The following is a 23,269-nucleotide window of genomic DNA, read 5'->3' on the forward strand; positions in this document are numbered from 1 at the left end:
AATGCCATACACCAAAGACAACTGCTTAACAGGCAATGCCATACACCAAAGACAACTGCTTAACTGGCAATGCCATATACCAAAGACAACTGCTTAACAGACACTGCCATACACCAAAGACAACTGCTTAACAGACAATGCCATACACCAAAGACAACTGCTTAACAGACAATGCCATAAACTAAAGACAACTGCTTAGCAGACAATGCCATACACCAAAGACAACTGCTTAACAGACAATGCCATACACCAAAGACAACTGCTTAACAGACACTGCCATACACCAAAGACAACTGCTTAACAGGCAATGCCATACACCAAAGACAACTGCTTAACAGACAATGCCATACACCAAAGACAACTGCTTAACAGACACTGCCATACACCAAAGACAACTGCTTAACAGGCAATGCCATACACCAAAGACAACTGCCTAACAGACAATGCCATACACCAAAGACAACTGCTTAACAGGCAATGCCATACACCAAAGACAACTGCTTAACAGACAATGCCATACACCAAAGACAACTGCTTAACAGGCAATGCCATAAACTAAAGACAACTGCTTAGCAGACAATGCCATACACCAAAGACAACTGCTTAACAGACAATGCCATACACCAAAGACAACTGCTTAACAGACACTGCCATACACCAAAGACAACTGCTTAACAGGCAATGCCATACACCAAAGACAACTGCTTAACAGACAATGCCATACACCAAAGACAACTGCTTAACAGACAATGCCATACACCAAAGACAACTGCTTAACAGGCAATGCCATACACCAAAGACAACTGCTTAACAGACAACGCCATAAACTAAAGACAACTGCTTAGCAGACAACGCCATACACCAAAGACAACTGCTTAACAGGCAATGCCATACACTAAAGACAACTGCTTAGCAGACAATGCCATACACCAAAGACAACTGCTTAACAGGTAATGCCATAAACCAAAGACAACTGCTTAACAGACAACGCCATAAACTAAAGACAGCTGCTCAGCAGACAATGCCATACACCAAAGACAACTGCTTAACAGGCAATGCCATACACCAAAGACAACTGCTTAACAGGCAATGCTATAAACTAAAGACAACTGCTTAGCAGACAATACGATACACCAAAGACAACTGCTTAACAGGCAATGCCATACACCAAAGACAACTGCTTAACAGACAATGCCATACACTAAAGACAACTGCTTAACAGGCAATGCCATACACCAAAGACAACTGCTTAACAGACACTGCCATACACCAAAGACAACTGCTTAACAGACAATGCCATAAACCAAAGACAACTGCTTAACAGACAATGCCATAGACCAAAGACAACTGCTTAACAGGCAATGCCATACACCAAAGACAACTGCTTAACAGGCAATGCCATACACCAAAGACAACTGCTTAACAGGCAATGCCATACACCAAAGACAACTGCTTAACAGACAATGCCATACACCAAAGACAACTGCTTAACAGGCAATGCCATACAAAAAAGACAACTGCTTAACCGACAATGCCATACACCAAAGACAACTGCTTAACAGACAATGCCATACACTAAAGACAACTGCTTAACAGACAATGCCATTCACCAAAGTCAACTGCTTAACAGACAATGCCATACACCAAAGACAACTGCTTAACAGGCAATGCCATACACCAAAGACAACTGCTTAACAGACAATGCCATAAACCAAAGACAACTGCTTAACAGACAATGCCATACACCAAAGACAACTGCTTAACAGGCAATGCCATACACCAAAGACAACTGCTTAACAGACAATGCAATACACCAAAGACAACTGCTTAACAGGCAATGCCATACACCAAAGACAACTGCTTAACAGTCAATGCCATACAACAAAGACAACTGCTTAACAGGCAATGCCATACACCAAAGACAACTGCTTAACAGACAATGCAATACACCAAAGACAACTGCTTAACAGGCAATGCCATACACCAAAGACAACTGCTTAACAGGCAATGCCATACATCAAAGACAACTGCTTAACTCACAATGCCATACACCAAAGACAACTGCTTAACAGGCAATGCCATACACCAAAGACAACTGCTTAACAGACAATGCCATACACCAAAGACAACTGCTTAACAGGCAATGCCATACACCAAAGACAACTGCTTATCAGACACTGCCATACACCAAAGACAACTGCTTAACAGACAATGCCATACACCAAAGACAACTGCTTAACAGGCAATGCCATACACCAAAGACAACTGCTTAACTGGCAATGCCATACACCAAAGACAACTGCTTAACAGACACTGCCATACACCAAAGACAACTGCTTAACAGACAATGCCATACACCAAAGACAACTGCATAACAGACACTGCCATACACCAAAGACAACTACTTAACAGACAATGCCATACACCAAAGACAACTGCTTAACACTCAATGCCATACACCAAAGACAACTGCTTAACAGACAATGCCATCCACCAAAGACAACTGCTTAACAGACAATGCCATAAACCAAAGACAACTGCTTATCAGACACTGCCATACACCAAAGACAACTGCTTAACAGGCAATGCCATACACCAAAGACAACTGCTTAACAGACAATGCCATACACCAAAGACAACTGCTTAACAGGCAATGCCATACACCAAAGACAACTGCTTATCAGACACTGCCATACACCAAAGACAACTGCTTAACAGACAATGCCATACACCAAAGACAACTGCTTAACAGACAATGCCATCCACCAAAGACAACTGCTTAACAGGCAATGCCATAAACCAAAGACAACTGCTTATCAGACACTGCCATACACCAAAGACAACTGCTTAACAGGCAATGCCATACACCAAAGACAACTGCTTAACAGACAATGCCATACACCAAAGACAACTGCTTAACAGGCAATGCCATACACCAAAGACAACTGCTTAACAGGCAATGCCATACACCAAAGACAACTGCTTAGCAGACAATGCCATAAACTAAAGACAACTGCTTAACAGACAATGCCATACACCAAAGACAACTGCTTAACAGGCAATGCCATACACCAAAGACAACTGCTTAACAGACAATGCCATCCACCAAAGACAACTGCTTAACAGGCAATGCCATAAACCAAAGACAACTGCTTAACAGACAATGCCATCCACCAAAGACAACTGCTTAACAGGCAATGCCATAAACCAAAGACAACTGCTTAACAGACAACGCCATAAACTTAAGACAGCTGCTTAGCAGACAATGCCATACACCAAAGACAACTGCTTAACAGGCAATGCCATACAACAAAGACAACTGCTTAACAGGCAACGCCATAAACTAAAGACAACTGCTTAGCAGACAATGCCATACACCAAAGACAACTGCTTAACAGACAATGCCATACACCAAAGACAACTGCTTAACAGACACTGCCATACACCAAAGACAACTGCTTAACAGGCAATGCCATACACCAAAGACAACTGCTTAACAGACAATGCCATACACCAAAGACAACTGCTTAACAGACACTGCCATACACCAAAGACAACTGCTTAACAGACACTGCCATACACCAAAGACAACTGCTTAACAGACACTGCCATACACCAAAGACAACTGCTTAACAGACACTGCCATACACCAAAGACAACTGCTTAATAGGCAATGCCATACACCAAAGACAACTGCTTAACAGACAATGCCATACACCAAAGACAACTGCTTAACAGACAATGCCATACACCAAAGACAACTGCTTAACAGACACTGCCATACACCAAAGACAACTGCTTAACAGACAATGCCATACACCAAAGACAACTGCTGAACGGACAATGCCATACACCAAAGACAACTGCTTAACAGGCAATGCCATAAACCAAAGACAACTGCTTAACAGACACTGCCATACACCAAAGACAACTGCTTAACAGACAATGCCATACACCAAAGACAACTGCTTAACAGACAATGCCATATACCAAAGACAACTACTTAACAGACCCTGCCATACACCAAAGACAACTGCTTAACAGACAATGCCATACACCAAAGACAACTGCTTAACAGGCAATGCCATACACCAAAGACAACTGCTTAACTGGCAATGCCATACACCAAAGACAACTGCTTAACAGACACTGCCATACACCAAAGACAACTGCTTAACAGACAATGCCATACACCAAAGACAACTGCATAACAGACACTGCCATACACCAAAGACAACTACTTAACAGACAATGCCATACACCAAAGACAACTGCTTAACAGGCAATGCCATACACCAAAGACAACTGCTTAACAGACAATGCCATAAATTAAAGACAACTGCTTAACAGACAATGCCATACACCAAAGACAACTGCTTAACAGGCAATGCCATACACCAAAGACAACTGCTTAACAGACAATGCCATACACCAAAGACAACTGCTTAACAGACAATGCCATACACCAAAGACAACTGCTTAACAGGCAATGCCATAAACCAAAGACAACTGCTTAACAGACAACGCCATACACTAAAGACAGCTGCTTAGCAGACAATGCCATACACCAAAGACAACTGCTTAACAGGCAATGCCATACACCAAAGACAACTGCTTAACAGGCAACGCCATAAACTAAAGACAACTGCTTAGCAGACAATGCCATACACCAAAGACAACTGCTTAACAGGCAATGCCATAAACCAAAGACAACTGCTTAACAGACAACGCCATAAACTAAAGACAACTGCTTAGCAGACAATGCCATACACCAAAGACAACTGCTTAACAGGCAATGCCATACACCAAAGACAACTGCTTAACAGACAAAGCCACACACCAAAGACAACTGCTTAACAGGCAATGCCATAAACTAAAGACAACTGCTTAGCAGACAATGCCATACACCAAAGACAACTGCTTAACAGGCAATGCCATAAACCAAAGACAACTGCTTAACAGACAATGCCATAAACCAAAGACAACTGCTTAACAGACAACGCCATAAACTAAAGACAACTGCTTAACAGACAATGCCATAAACCAAAGACAACTGCTTAACAGACAATGCCATACACCAAAGACAACTGCTTAACAGACAAAGCCATACACCAAAGACAACTGCTTAACAGACAATGCCATACACCAAAGACAACTGCTTAACAGACAATGCCATACACCAAAGACAACTGCTTAACAGGCAATGCCATAAACTAAAGACAACTGCTTAGCAGACAATGCCATACACCAAAGACAAATGCTTAACAGGCAATGCCATAAACCAAAGACAACTGCTTAACAGACAATGCCATAAACCAAAGACAACTGCTTAACAGACAATGCCATACAACAAAGACAACTGCTTAACAGTCAATGCCATAAACTAAAGACAACTGCTTAGCAGACAATGCCATACACCAAAGACAACTGCTTAACAGGCAATGCCATACACCAAAGACAACTGCTTAACAGACAATGCCATACACCAAAGACAACTGCTTAACAGACAATGCCATACACCAAAGACAACTGCTTAACAGGCAATGCCATAAACTAAAGACAACTGCTTAGCAGACAATGCCATAAACCAAAGACAACTGCTTAACAGGCAATGCCATAAACCAAAGACAACTGCTTAACAGACAATGCCATAAACCAAAGACAACTGCTTAACAGACAATGCCATACAACAAAGACAACTGCTTAACAGACACTGCCATACACCAAAGACAACTGCTTAACAGACAACGCCATAAACCAAAGACAACTGCTTAACAGACACTGCCATACACCAAAGAACACTGCTTAACAGGCAATGCCATAAACCAAAGACAACTGCTTAACAGACACTGCCATACACCAAAGACAACTGCTTAACAGACAATGCCATACACCAAAGACAACTGCTTAACAGACAATGCCATACACCAAAGACAACTGCTTAACAGGCAATGCCATACACCAAAGACAACTGCTTAACAGACAATGCCATACACCAAAGACAACTGCTTAACAGGCAATGCCATAAACTAAAGACAACTGCTTAGCAGACAATGCCATACACCAAAGACAACTGCTTAACAGACAATGCCATACACTAAAGACAACTGCTTAACAGGCAATGCCATAAACCAAAGACAACTGCTTAACAGGCAATGCCATACACCAAAGACAACTGCTTAACAGACAATGCCATACACCAAAGACAACTGCTTAACAGGCAATGCCATAAACTAAAGACAACTGCTTAGCAGACATTGCCATACAGCAAAGACAACTGCTTAACAGGCAATGCCATACACCAAAGACAACTGCTTAACAGACAATGCCATACACCAAAGACAACTGCTTAACAGACAATGCCATACACCAAAGACAACCGCTTAACAGGCAATGCCATAAACCAAAGACAACTGCTTAACAGACAACGCCATAAACTAAAGACAGCTGCTTAGCAGACAATGCCATACACCAAAGACAACTGCTTAACAGGCAATGCCATACACCAAAGACAACTGCTTAACAGGCAATGCCATAAACCAAAGACAGCTGCTTAACAGACAACGCCATAAACTAAAGACAACTGCTTAGCAGACAACGCCATACACCAAAGACAACTGCTTAACAGGCAATGCCATACACTAAAGACAACTGCTTAGCAGACAATGCCATACACCAAAGACAACTGCTTAACAGGCAATGCCATAAACCAAAGACAACTGCTTAACAGACAACGCCATAAACTAAAGACAGCTGCTCAGCAGACAATGCCATACACCAAAGACAACTGCTTAACAGGCAATGCCATACACCAAAGACAACTGCTTAACAGACAATGCCATACACCAAAGACAACCGCTTAACAGGCAATGCCATAAACCAAAGACAACTGCTTAACAGACAATGCCACACACCAAAGACAACTGCTTAACAGACACTGCCATACACCAAAGACAACTGTTTAACAGGTAATGCCGTAAACCAAAGACAACTGCTTAACAGGCAATGCCACACACCAAAGACAACTGCTTAACAGGCAATGCCATACACCAAAGACAACTGCTTAACAGACACTGCCATACACCAAAGACAACTGCTTAACAGACAATGCCATAAACTAAAGACAACTGCTTAGCAGACAATGCCATACACCAAAGACAACTGCTTAACAGACAATGCCATACACCAAAGACAACTGCTTAACAGACAATGCCATACACCAAAGACAACTGCTTAACAGACAATGCCATACACCAAAGACAACTGCTTAACAGACACTGCCATACACCAAAGACAACTGCTTAACAGACAATGCCATACACCAAAGACAACTGCTTAACAGGCAATGCCATACACCAAAGACAACTGCTGAACGGACAATGCCATACACCAAAGACAACTGCTTAACAGGCAATGTCATACACCAAAGACAACTGCTGAACGGACAATGCCATACACCAAAGACAACTGCTTAACAGGCAATGCCATAAACCAAAGACAACTGCTTAACAGACACTGCCATACACCAAAGACAACTGCTTAACAGACAATGCCATACACCAAAGACAACTGCTTAACAGACAATGCCATATACCAAAGACAACTACTTAACAGACCCTGCCATACACCAAAGACAACTGCTTAACAGACAATGCCATACACCAAAGACAACTGCTTAACAGGCAATGCCATACACCAAAGACAACTGCTTAACTGGCAATGCCATATACCAAAGACAACTGCTTAACAGACACTGCCATACACCAAAGACAACTGCTTAACAGACAATGCCATACACCAAAGACAACTGCTTAACAGACAATGCCATAAACTAAAGACAACTGCTTAGCAGACAATGCCATACACCAAAGACAATTGCTTAACAGACAATGCCATACACCAAAGACAACTGCTTAACAGACACTGCCATACACCAAAGACAACTGCTTAACAGGCAATGCCATACACCAAAGACAACTGCTTAACAGACAATGCCATACACCAAAGACAACTGCTTAACAGACACTGCCATACACCAAAGACAACTGCTTAACAGGCAATGCCATACACCAAAGACAACTGCCTAACAGACAATGCCATACACCAAAGACAACTGCTTAACAGGCAATGCCATACACCAAAGACAACTGCTTAACAGACAATGCCATACACCAAAGACAACTGCTTAACAGGCAATGCCATAAACTAAAGACAACTGCTTAGCAGACAATGCCATACACCAAAGACAACTGCTTAACAGACAATGCCATACACCAAAGACAACTGCTTAACAGACACTGCCATACACCAAAGACAACTGCTTAACAGGCAATGCCATACACCAAAGACAACTGCTTAACAGACAATGCCATACACCAAAGACAACTGCTTAACAGACAATGCCATACACCAAAGACAACTGCTTAACAGGCAATGCCATACACCAAAGACAACTGCTTAACAGACAACGCCATAAACTAAAGACAACTGCTTAGCAGACAACGCCATACACCAAAGACAACTGCTTAACAGGCAATGCCATACACTAAAGACAACTGCTTAGCAGACAATGCCATACACCAAAGACAACTGCTTAACAGGTAATGCCATAAACCAAAGACAACTGCTTAACAGACAACGCCATAAACTAAAGACAGCTGCTCAGCAGACAATGCCATACACCAAAGACAACTGCTTAACAGGCAATGCCATACACCAAAGACAACTGCTTAACAGGCAATGCTATAAACTAAAGACAACTGCTTAGCAGACAATACGATACACCAAAGACAACTGCTTAACAGGCAATGCCATACACCAAAGACAACTGCTTAACAGACAATGCCATACACTAAAGACAACTGCTTAACAGGCAATGCCATACACCAAAGACAACTGCTTAACAGACACTGCCATACACCAAAGACAACTGCTTAACAGACAATGCCATAAACCAAAGACAACTGCTTAACAGACAATGCCATAGACCAAAGACAACTGCTTAACAGGCAATGCCATACACCAAAGACAACTGCTTAACAGGCAATGCCATACACCAAAGACAACTGCTTAACAGGCAATGCCATACACCAAAGACAACTGCTTAACAGACAATGCCATACACCAAAGACAACTGCTTAACAGGCAATGCCATACAAAAAAGACAACTGCTTAACCGACAATGCCATACACCAAAGACAACTGCTTAACAGACAATGCCATACACTAAAGACAACTGCTTAACAGACAATGCCATTCACCAAAGTCAACTGCTTAACAGACAATGCCATACACCAAAGACAACTGCTTAACAGGCAATGCCATACACCAAAGACAACTGCTTAACAGACAATGCCATAAACCAAAGACAACTGCTTAACAGACAATGCCATACACCAAAGACAACTGCTTAACAGGCAATGCCATACACCAAAGACAACTGCTTAACAGACAATGCAATACACCAAAGACAACTGCTTAACAGGCAATGCCATACACCAAAGACAACTGCTTAACAGTCAATGCCATACAACAAAGACAACTGCTTAACAGGCAATGCCATACACCAAAGACAACTGCTTAACAGACAATGCAATACACCAAAGACAACTGCTTAACAGGCAATGCCATACACCAAAGACAACTGCTTAACAGGCAATGCCATACATCAAAGACAACTGCTTAACTCACAATGCCATACACCAAAGACAACTGCTTAACAGGCAATGCCATACACCAAAGACAACTGCTTAACAGACAGTGCCATACACCAAAGACAACTGCTTAACAGGCAATGCCATACACCAAAGACAACTGCTTATCAGACACTGCCATACACCAAAGACAACTGCTTAACAGACAATGCCATACACCAAAGACAACTGCTTAACAGGCAATGCCATACACCAAAGACAACTGCTTAACTGGCAATGCCATACACCAAAGACAACTGCTTAACAGACACTGCCATACACCAAAGACAACTGCTTAACAGACAATGCCATACACCAAAGACAACTGCATAACAGACACTGCCATACACCAAAGACAACTACTTAACAGACAATGCCATACACCAAAGACAACTGCTTAACACTCAATGCCATACACCAAAGACAACTGCTTAACAGACAATGCCATCCACCAAAGACAACTGCTTAACAGACAATGCCATAAACCAAAGACAACTGCTTATCAGACACTGCCATACACCAAAGACAACTGCTTAACAGGCAATGCCATACACCAAAGACAACTGCTTAACAGACAATGCCATACACCAAAGACAACTGCTTAACAGGCAATGCCATACACCAAAGACAACTGCTTATCAGACACTGCCATACACCAAAGACAACTGCTTAACAGACAATGCCATACACCAAAGACAACTGCTTAACAGACAATGCCATCCACCAAAGACAACTGCTTAACAGGCAATGCCATAAACCAAAGACAACTGCTTATCAGACACTGCCATACACCAAAGACAACTGCTTAACAGGCAATGCCATACACCAAAGACAACTGCTTAACAGACAATGCCATACACCAAAGACAACTGCTTAACAGGCAATGCCATACACCAAAGACAACTGCTTAACAGGCAATGCCATACACCAAAGACAACTGCTTAGCAGACAATGCCATAAACTAAAGACAACTGCTTAACAGACAATGCCATACACCAAAGACAACTGCTTAACAGGCAATGCCATACACCAAAGACAACTGCTTAACAGACAATGCCATCCACCAAAGACAACTGCTTAACAGGCAATGCCATAAACCAAAGACAACTGCTTAACAGACAATGCCATCCACCAAAGACAACTGCTTAACAGGCAATGCCATAAACCAAAGACAACTGCTTAACAGACAACGCCATAAACTTAAGACAGCTGCTTAGCAGACAATGCCATACACCAAAGACAACTGCTTAACAGGCAATGCCATACAACAAAGACAACTGCTTAACAGGCAACGCCATAAACTAAAGACAACTGCTTAGCAGACAATGCCATACACCAAAGACAACTGCTTAACAGACAATGCCATACACCAAAGACAACTGCTTAACAGACACTGCCATACACCAAAGACAACTGCTTAACAGGCAATGCCATACACCAAAGACAACTGCTTAACAGACAATGCCATACACCAAAGACAACTGCTTAACAGACACTGCCATACACCAAAGACAACTGCTTAACAGACACTGCCATACACCAAAGACAACTGCTTAACAGACACTGCCATACACCAAAGACAACTGCTTAACAGACACTGCCATACACCAAAGACAACTGCTTAATAGGCAATGCCATACACCAAAGACAACTGCTTAACAGACAATGCCATACACCAAAGACAACTGCTTAACAGACAATGCCATACACCAAAGACAACTGCTTAACAGACACTGCCATACACCAAAGACAACTGCTTAACAGACAATGCCATACACCAAAGACAACTGCTGAACGGACAATGCCATACACCAAAGACAACTGCTTAACAGGCAATGCCATAAACCAAAGACAACTGCTTAACAGACACTGCCATACACCAAAGACAACTGCTTAACAGACAATGCCATACACCAAAGACAACTGCTTAACAGACAATGCCATATACCAAAGACAACTACTTAACAGACCCTGCCATACACCAAAGACAACTGCTTAACAGACAATGCCATACACCAAAGACAACTGCTTAACAGGCAATGCCATACACCAAAGACAACTGCTTAACTGGCAATGCCATACACCAAAGACAACTGCTTAACAGACACTGCCATACACCAAAGACAACTGCTTAACAGACAATGCCATACACCAAAGACAACTGCATAACAGACACTGCCATACACCAAAGACAACTACTTAACAGACAATGCCATACACCAAAGACAACTGCTTAACAGGCAATGCCATACACCAAAGACAACTGCTTAACAGACAATGCCATAAATTAAAGACAACTGCTTAACAGACAATGCCATACACCAAAGACAACTGCTTAACAGGCAATGCCATACACCAAAGACAACTGCTTAACAGACAATGCCATACACCAAAGACAACTGCTTAACAGACAATGCCATACACCAAAGACAACTGCTTAACAGGCAATGCCATAAACCAAAGACAACTGCTTAACAGACAACGCCATACACTAAAGACAGCTGCTTAGCAGACAATGCCATACACCAAAGACAACTGCTTAACAGGCAATGCCATACACCAAAGACAACTGCTTAACAGGCAACGCCATAAACTAAAGACAACTGCTTAGCAGACAATGCCATACACCAAAGACAACTGCTTAACAGGCAATGCCATAAACCAAAGACAACTGCTTAACAGACAACGCCATAAACTAAAGACAACTGCTTAGCAGACAATGCCATACACCAAAGACAACTGCTTAACAGGCAATGCCATACACCAAAGACAACTGCTTAACAGACAAAGCCACACACCAAAGACAACTGCTTAACAGGCAATGCCATAAACTAAAGACAACTGCTTAGCAGACAATGCCATACACCAAAGACAACTGCTTAACAGGCAATGCCATAAACCAAAGACAACTGCTTAACAGACAATGCCATAAACCAAAGACAACTGCTTAACAGACAACGCCATAAACTAAAGACAACTGCTTAACAGACAATGCCATAAACCAAAGACAACTGCTTAACAGACAATGCCATACACCAAAGACAACTGCTTAACAGACAAAGCCATACACCAAAGACAACTGCTTAACAGACAATGCCATACACCAAAGACAACTGCTTAACAGACAATGCCATACACCAAAGACAACTGCTTAACAGGCAATGCCATAAACTAAAGACAACTGCTTAGCAGACAATGCCATACACCAAAGACAAATGCTTAACAGGCAATGCCATAAACCAAAGACAACTGCTTAACAGACAATGCCATAAACCAAAGACAACTGCTTAACAGACAATGCCATACAACAAAGACAACTGCTTAACAGTCAATGCCATAAACTAAAGACAACTGCTTAGCAGACAATGCCATACACCAAAGACAACTGCTTAACAGGCAATGCCATACACCAAAGACAACTGCTTAACAGACAATGCCATACACCAAAGACAACTGCTTAACAGACAATGCCATACACCAAAGACAACTGCTTAACAGGCAATGCCATAAACTAAAGACAACTGCTTAGCAGACAATGCCATAAACCAAAGACAACTGCTTAACAGGCAATGCCATAAACCAAAGACAACTGCTTAACAGACAATGCCATAAACCAAAGACAACTGCTTAACAGACAATGCCATACAACAAAGACAACTGCTTAACAGACACTGCCATACACCAAAGACAACTGCTTAACAGACAACGCCATAAACCAAAGACAACTGCTTAACAGACACTGCCATACACCAAAGAACACTGCTTAACAGGCAATGCCATAAACCAAAGACAACTGCTTAACAGACACTGCCATACACCAAAGACAACTGCTTAACAGACAATGCCATACACCAAAGACAACTGCTTAACAGACAATGCCATACACCAAAGACAACTGCTTAACAGGCAATGCCATACACCAAAGACAACTGCTTAACAGACAATGCCATACACCAAAGACAACTGCTTAACAGGCAATGCCATAAACTAAAGACAACTGCTTAGCAGACAATGCCATACACCAAAGACAACTGCTTAACAGACAATGCCATACACTAAAGACAACTGCTTAACAGGCAATGCCATAAACCAAAGACAACTGCTTAACAGGCAATGCCATACACCAAAGACAACTGCTTAACAGACAATGCCATACACCAAAGACAACTGCTTAACAGGCAATGCCATAAACTAAAGACAACTGCTTAGCAGACATTGCCATACAGCAAAGACAACTGCTTAACAGGCAATGCCATACACCAAAGACAACTGCTTAACAGACAATGCCATACACCAAAGACAACTGCTTAACAGACAATGCCATACACCAAAGACAACCGCTTAACAGGCAATGCCATAAACCAAAGACAACTGCTTAACAGACAACGCCATAAACTAAAGACAGCTGCTTAGCAGACAATGCCATACACCAAAGACAACTGCTTAACAGGCAATGCCATACACCAAAGACAACTGCTTAACAGGCAATGCCATAAACCAAAGACAGCTGCTTAACAGACAACGCCATAAACTAAAGACAACTGCTTAGCAGACAACGCCATACACCAAAGACAACTGCTTAACAGGCAATGCCATACACTAAAGACAACTGCTTAGCAGACAATGCCATACACCAAAGACAACTGCTTAACAGGCAATGCCATAAACCAAAGACAACTGCTTAACAGACAACGCCATAAACTAAAGACAGCTGCTCAGCAGACAATGCCATACACCAAAGACAACTGCTTAACAGGCAATGCCATACACCAAAGACAACTGCTTAACAGACAATGCCATACACCAAAGACAACCGCTTAACAGGCAATGCCATAAACCAAAGACAACTGCTTAACAGACAATGCCACACACCAAAGACAACTGCTTAACAGACACTGCCATACACCAAAGACAACTGTTTAACAGGTAATGCCGTAAACCAAAGACAACTGCTTAACAGGCAATGCCACACACCAAAGACAACTGCTTAACAGGCAATGCCATACACCAAAGACAACTGCTTAACAGACACTGCCATACACCAAAGACAACTGCTTAACAGACAATGCCATAAACTAAAGACAACTGCTTAGCAGACAATGCCATACACCAAAGACAACTGCTTAACAGACAATGCCATACACCAAAGACAACTGCTTAACAGACAATGCCATACACCAAAGACAACTGCTTAACAGACAATGCCATACACCAAAGACAACTGCTTAACAGACACTGCCATACACCAAAGACAACTGCTTAACAGACAATGCCATACACCAAAGACAACTGCTTAACAGGCAATGCCATACACCAAAGACAACTGCTGAACGGACAATGCCATACACCAAAGACAACTGCTTAACAGGCAATGTCATACACCAAAGACAACTGCTGAACGGACAATGCCATACACCAAAGACAACTGCTTAACAGGCAATGCCATAAACCAAAGACAACTGCTTAACAGACACTGCCATACACCAAAGACAACTGCTTAACAGACAATGCCATACACCAAAGACAACTGCTTAACAGACAATGCCATATACCAAAGACAACTACTTAACAGACCCTGCCATACACCAAAGACAACTGCTTAACAGACAATGCCATACACCAAAGACAACTGCTTAACAGGCAATGCCATACACCAAAGACAACTGCTTAACTGGCAATGCCATATACCAAAGACAACTGCTTAACAGACACTGCCATACACCAAAGACAACTGCTTAACAGACAATGCCATACACCAAAGACAACTGCTTAACAGACAATGCCATAAACTAAAGACAACTGCTTAGCAGACAATGCCATACACCAAAGACAACTGCTTAACAGACAATGCCATACACCAAAGACAACTGCTTAACAGACACTGCCATACACCAAAGACAACTGCTTAACAGGCAATGCCATACACCAAAGACAACTGCTTAACAGACAATGCCATACACCAAAGACAACTGCTTAACAGACACTGCCATACACCAAAGACAACTGCTTAACAGGCAATGCCATACACCAAAGACAACTGCCTAACAGACAATGCCATACACCAAAGACAACTGCTTAACAGGCAATGCCATACACCAAAGACAACTGCTTAACAGACAATGCCATACACCAAAGACAACTGCTTAACAGGCAATGCCATAAACTAAAGACAACTGCTTAGCAGACAATGCCATACACCAAAGACAACTGCTTAACAGACAATGCCATACACCAAAGACAACTGCTTAACAGACACTGCCATACACCAAAGACAACTGCTTAACAGGCAATGCCATACACCAAAGACAACTGCTTAACAGACAATGCCATACACCAAAGACAACTGCTTAACAGACAATGCCATACACCAAAGACAACTGCTTAACAGGCAATGCCATACACCAAAGACAACTGCTTAACAGACAACGCCATAAACTAAAGACAACTGCTTAGCAGACAACGCCATACACCAAAGACAACTGCTTAACAGGCAATGCCATACACTAAAGACAACTGCTTAGCAGACAATGCCATACACCAAAGACAACTGCTTAACAGGTAATGCCATAAACCAAAGACAACTGCTTAACAGACAACGCCATAAACTAAAGACAGCTGCTCAGCAGACAATGCCATACACCAAAGACAACTGCTTAACAGGCAATGCCATACACCAAAGACAACTGCTTAACAGGCAATGCTATAAACTAAAGACAACTGCTTAGCAGACAATACGATACACCAAAGACAACTGCTTAACAGGCAATGCCATACACCAAAGACAACTGCTTAACAGACAATGCCATACACTAAAGACAACTGCTTAACAGGCAATGCCATACACCAAAGACAACTGCTTAACAGACACTGCCATACACCAAAGACAACTGCTTAACAGACAATGCCATAAACCAAAGACAACTGCTTAACAGACAATGCCATAGACCAAAGACAACTGCTTAACAGGCAATGCCATACACCAAAGACAACTGCTTAACAGGCAATGCCATACACCAAAGACAACTGCTTAACAGGCAATGCCATACACCAAAGACAACTGCTTAACAGACAATGCCATACACCAAAGACAACTGCTTAACAGGCAATGCCATACAAAAAAGACAACTGCTTAACCGACAATGCCATACACCAAAGACAACTGCTTAACAGACAATGCCATACACTAAAGACAACTGCTTAACAGACAATGCCATTCACCAAAGTCAACTGCTTAACAGACAATGCCATACACCAAAGACAACTGCTTAACAGGCAATGCCATACACCAAAGACAACTGCTTAACAGACAATGCCATAAACCAAAGACAACTGCTTAACAGACAATGCCATACACCAAAGACAACTGCTTAACAGGCAATGCCATACACCAAAGACAACTGCTTAACAGACAATGCAATACACCAAAGACAACTGCTTAACAGGCAATGCCATACACCAAAGACAACTGCTTAACAGTCAATGCCATACAACAAAGACAACTGCTTAACAGGCAATGCCATACACCAAAGACAACTGCTTAACAGACAATGCAATACACCAAAGACAACTGCTTAACAGGCAATGCCATACACCAAAGACAACTGCTTAACAGGCAATGCCATACATCAAAGACAACTGCTTAACTCACAATGCCATACACCAAAGACAACTGCTTAACAGGCAATGCCATACACCAAAGACAACTGCTTAACAGACAATGCCATACACCAAAGACAACTGCTTAACAGGCAATGCCATACACCAAAGACAACTGCTTATCAGACACTGCCATACACCAAAGACAACTGCTTAACAGACAATGCCATACACCAAAGACAACTGCTTAACAGGCAATGCCATACACCAAAGACAACTGCTTAACTGGCAATGCCATACACCAAAGACAACTGCTTAACAGACACTGCCATACACCAAAGACAACTGCTTAACAGACAATGCCATACACCAAAGACAACTGCATAACAGACACTGCCATACACCAAAGACAACTACTTAACAGACAATGCCATACACCAAAGACAACTGCTTAACACTCAATGCCATACACCAAAGACAACTGCTTAACAGACAATGCCATCCACCAAAGACAACTGCTTAACAGACAATGCCATAAACCAAAGACAACTGCTTATCAGACACTGCCATACACCAAAGACAACTGCTTAACAGGCAATGCCATACACCAAAGACAACTGCTTAACAGACAATGCCATACACCAAAGACAACTGCTTAACAGGCAATGCCATACACCAAAGACAACTGCTTATCAGACACTGCCATACACCAAAGACAACTGCTTAACAGACAATGCCATACACCAAAGACAACTGCTTAACAGACAATGCCATCCACCAAAGACAACTGCTTAACAGGCAATGCCATAAACCAAAGACAACTGCTTATCAGACACTGCCATACACCAAAGACAACTGCTTAACAGGCAATGCCATACACCAAAGACAACTGCTTAACAGACAATGCCATACACCAAAGACAACTGCTTAACAGGCAATGCCATACACCAAAGACAACTGCTTAACAGGCAATGCCATACACCAAAGACAACTGCTTAGCAGACAATGCCATAAACTAAAGACAACTGCTTAACAGACAATGCCATACACCAAAGACAACTGCTTAACAGGCAATGCCATACACCAAAGACAACTGCTTAACAGACAATGCCATCCACCAAAGACAACTGCTTAACAGGCAATGCCATAAACCAAAGACAACTGCTTAACAGACAATGCCATCCACCAAAGACAACTGCTTAACAGGCAATGCCATAAACCAAAGACAACTGCTTAACAGACAACGCCATAAACTTAAGACAGCTGCTTAGCAGACAATGCCATACACCAAAGACAACTGCTTAACAGGCAATGCCATACAACAAAGACAACTGCTTAACAGGCAACGCCATAAACTAAAGACAACTGCTTAGCAGACAATGCCATACACCAAAGACAACTGCTTAACAGACAATGCCATACACCAAAGACAACTGCTTAACAGACACTGCCATACACCAAAGACAACTGCTTAACAGGCAATGCCATACACCAAAGACAACTGCTTAACAGACAATGCCATACACCAAAGACAACTGCTTAACAGACACTGCCATACACCAAAGACAACTGCTTAACAGGCAATGCCATACACCAAAGACAACTGCTTAACAGACAATGCCATACACCAAAGACAACTGCTTAACAGGCAATGCCATACACCAAAGACAAATGCTTAACAGACAATGCCATACACCAAAGACAACTGCTTAACAGGCAATGCCATAAACTAAAGACAACTGCTTAGCAGACAATGCCATACACCAAAGACAACTGCTTAACAGACAATGCCATACACCAAAGACAAATGCTTAACAGACAATGCCATACACCAAAGACAACTGCTTAACAGGCAATGCCATAAACTAAAGACAACTGCTTAGCAGACAATGCCATACACCAAAGACAACTGCTTAACAGACAATGCCATACACCAAAGACAACTGCTTAACAGACACTGCCATACACCAAAGACAACTGCTTAACAGGCAATGCCATACACCAAAGACAACTGCTTAACAGACAATGCCATACACCAAAGACAACTGCTTAACAGGCAATGCCATAAACTAAAGACTACTGCTTAGCAGACAATGCCATACACTAAAGACAACTGCTTAACAGGCAATGCCATAAACCAAAGACAACTGCTTAACAGACACTGCCATACACCAAAGACAACTGCTTAACAGGCAATGCCATACACCAAAGACAACTGCTTAACAGATAATGCCATACACCAAAGACAACTGCTTAACAGGCAATGCCATAAACTAAAGACTACTGCTTAGCAGACAATGCCATACACCAAAGACAACTGCTTAACAGGCAATGCCATACACCAAAGACAACTGCTTAACAGACAATGCCATACACCAAAGACAACTGCTTAACAGGCAATGCCATAAACTAAAGACAACTGCTTAGCAGACAATGCCATACACCAAAGACAACTGCTTAACAGACAATGCCATACACCAAAGACAACTGCTTAACAGACAATGCCATAAACCAAAGACAACTGCTTAACAGACAACGCCATAAACTAAAGACAGCTGCTTAGCAGACAATGCCATACACCAAAGACAACTGCTTAACAGGCAATGCCATACAACAAAGACAACTGCTTAACAGGCAACGCCATAAACTAAAGACAACTGCTTAGCAGACAATGCCATACACCAAAGACAACTGGTTAACAGGCAATGCCATACACCAAAGACAACTGCTTAACAGGCAATGACATACACCAAAGACAACTGGTTAACAGGCAATGCCATACACCAAAGACAACTGCTTAGCAGACAATGCTATCAACTAAAGACAACTGCTTAACAGACAATGCCACACACCAAAGACAACTGCTTAACAGACAATGCCATACACCAAAGACAACTGCTTAACAGGCAATGCCATACACCAAAGACAACTGCTTAACAGGCAATGCCATACACCAAAGACAACTGCTTAGCAGACAATGCCATAAACTAAAGACAACTGCTTAACAGACAATGCCATAAACCAAAGACAACTGCTTAACAGACAATGCCATACACCAAAGACAACTGCTTAACAGACAATGCCATACACCAAAGACAACTGCTTAACAGGCAATGCCATAAACTAAAGACAACTGCTTAGCAGACAATGCCATACACCAAAGACAACTGCTTAACAGGCAATGCCATAAACCAAAGACAACTGCTTAACAGACAATGCCATAAACCAAAGACAACTGCTTAACAGACAACGCCATAAACTAAAGACAACTGCTTAGCAGACAATGCCATACACCAAAGACAACTGCTTAACAGGCAATGCCATACACCAAAGACAACTGCTTAACAGACAATGCCATACACCAAAGACAACTGCTTAACAGACAATGCCATACACCAAAGACAACTGCTTAACAGGCAATGCCATAAACTAAAGACAACTGCTTAGCAGACAATGCCATACACCAAAGACAACTGCTTAACAGGCAATGCCATAAACCAAAGACAACTGCTTAACAGACAATGCCATAAACCAAAGACAACTGCTTAACAGACAATGCCATACAACAAAGACAACTGCTTAACAGACAATTCCATACACCAAAGACAACTGCTTAACAGACAATGCCATACACCAAAGACAACTGCTTAACAGACAACGCCATAAACCAAAGACAACTGCTTAACAGACAACGCCATAAACCAAAGACAACTGCTTAACAGACAACGCCATAAACTATAGACAACTGCTTAGCAGACAACGGCATACACCAAAGACAACTGCTTAACAGGCAATGCCATACACTAAAGACAACTGCTTAGCAGACAATGCCATACACCAAAGACAACTGCTTAACAGGTAATGCCATAAACCAAAGACAACTGCTTAACAGACAACGCCATAAACTAAAGACAGCTGCTCAGCAGACAATGCCATACACCAAAGACAACTGCTTAACAGGCAATGCCATACACCAAAGACAACTGCTTAACAGGCAATGCTATAAACTAAAGACAACTGCTTAGCAGACAATACGATACACCAAAGACAACTGCTTAACAGGCAATGCCATACACCAAAGACAACTGCTTAACAGACAATGCCATACACTAAAGACAACTGCTTAACAGGCAATGCCATACACCAAAGACAACTGCTTAACAGACACTGCCATACACCAAAGACAACTGCTTAACAGACAATGCCATAAACCAAAGACAACTGCTTAACAGACAATGCCATACACCAAAGACAACTGCTTAACAGACAATGCCATAAACCAAAGACAACTGCTTAACAGAAAATGCCATACAACAAAGACAACTGCTTAACAGGCAATGCCATACACCAAATACAACTGCTTAACAGGCAATGCCATACACCAAAGACAACTGCTTAACAGACAATGCCATACACCAAAGACAACTGCTTAACAGGCAATGCCATACAAAAAAGACAACTGCTTAATCGACGATGCCATACACCAAAGACAAATGCTTAACAGACAATGCCATACACTAAAGACAACTGCTTAACAGACAATGCCATACACCAAAGACAACTGCTTAACAGGCAATGCCATACACCAAAGACAACTGCTTAACAGGCAATGCCATACACCAAAGACAACTGCTTAACAGGCAATGCCATACACCAAAGACAACTGCTTAACAGGCAATGCCATAAACCAAAGACAACTGCTTAACAGACAATGCCATAAACCAAAGACAACTGCTTAACAGACAACGCCATAAACTAAAGACAACTGCTTAACAGACAATGCCATAAACCAAAGACAACTGCTTAACAGACAATGCCATACACCAAAGACAACTGCTTAACAGACAATGCCATACACCAAAGACAACTGCTTAACAGACAACGCCATACACCAAAGACAACTGCTTAACAGACAATGCCATACACCAAAGACAACTGCTTAACAGACAATGCCATACACCAAAGACAACTGCTTAACAGGCAATGACATAAACTAAAGACAACTGCTTAGCAGACAATGCCATACACCAAAGACAACTGCTTAACAGGCAATGCCATAAACCAAAGACAACTGCTTAACAGACAATGCCATAAACCAAAGACAACTGCTTAACAGACAACGCCATAAACTAAAGACAACTGCTTAGCAGACAATGCCATACACCAAAGACAACTGCTTAACAGGCAATGCCATACACCAAAGACAACTGCTTAACAGACAATGCCATAAACCAAAAACAACTGCTTAACAGACAACGCCATAAACTAAAGACAACTGCTTAACAGACAATGCCATAAACCAAAGACAACTGCTTAACAGACAACGCCATAAACTAAAGACAACTGCTTAACAGACAATGCCATAAACCAAAGACAACTGCTTAACAGACAATGCCATACACCAAAGACAACTGCTTAACAGACAATGCCATACACCAAAGACAACTGCTTAACAGACAACGCCATACACCAAAGACAACTGCTTAACAGACAATGCCATACACCAAAGACAACTGCTTAACAGACAATGCCATACACCAAAGACAACTGCTTAACAGGCAATGCCATAAACTAAAGACAACTGCTTAGCAGACAATGCCATACACCAAAGACAACTGCTTAACAGGCAATGCCATAAACCAAAGACAACTGCTTAACAGACAATGCCATAAACCAAAAACAACTGCTTAACAGACAACGCCATAAACCAAAGACAACTGCTTAACAGACACTGCCATACAACAAAGACAACTGCTTAACAGACAATGCCATACACCAAAGACAACTGCTTAACAGGCAATGCCATACACCAAAGACAACTGCTTAACAGACAATGCCATACACCAAAGACAACTGCTTAACAGGCAATGCCATAAACTAAAGACAACTGCTTAGCAGACAATGCCATACACCAAAGACAACTGCTTAACAGACAATGCCATACACTAAAGACAACTGCTTAACAGGCAATGCCATAAACC

This window comes from Phyllobates terribilis, unplaced genomic scaffold (genome assembly GCF_046119375.1).
Source record: "Phyllobates terribilis strain yellow unplaced genomic scaffold, ASM4611937v1 Scaffold_768__1_contigs__length_696390, whole genome shotgun sequence".
NCBI classification, from domain to species: Eukaryota; Metazoa; Chordata; class Amphibia; order Anura; family Dendrobatidae; genus Phyllobates; species Phyllobates terribilis.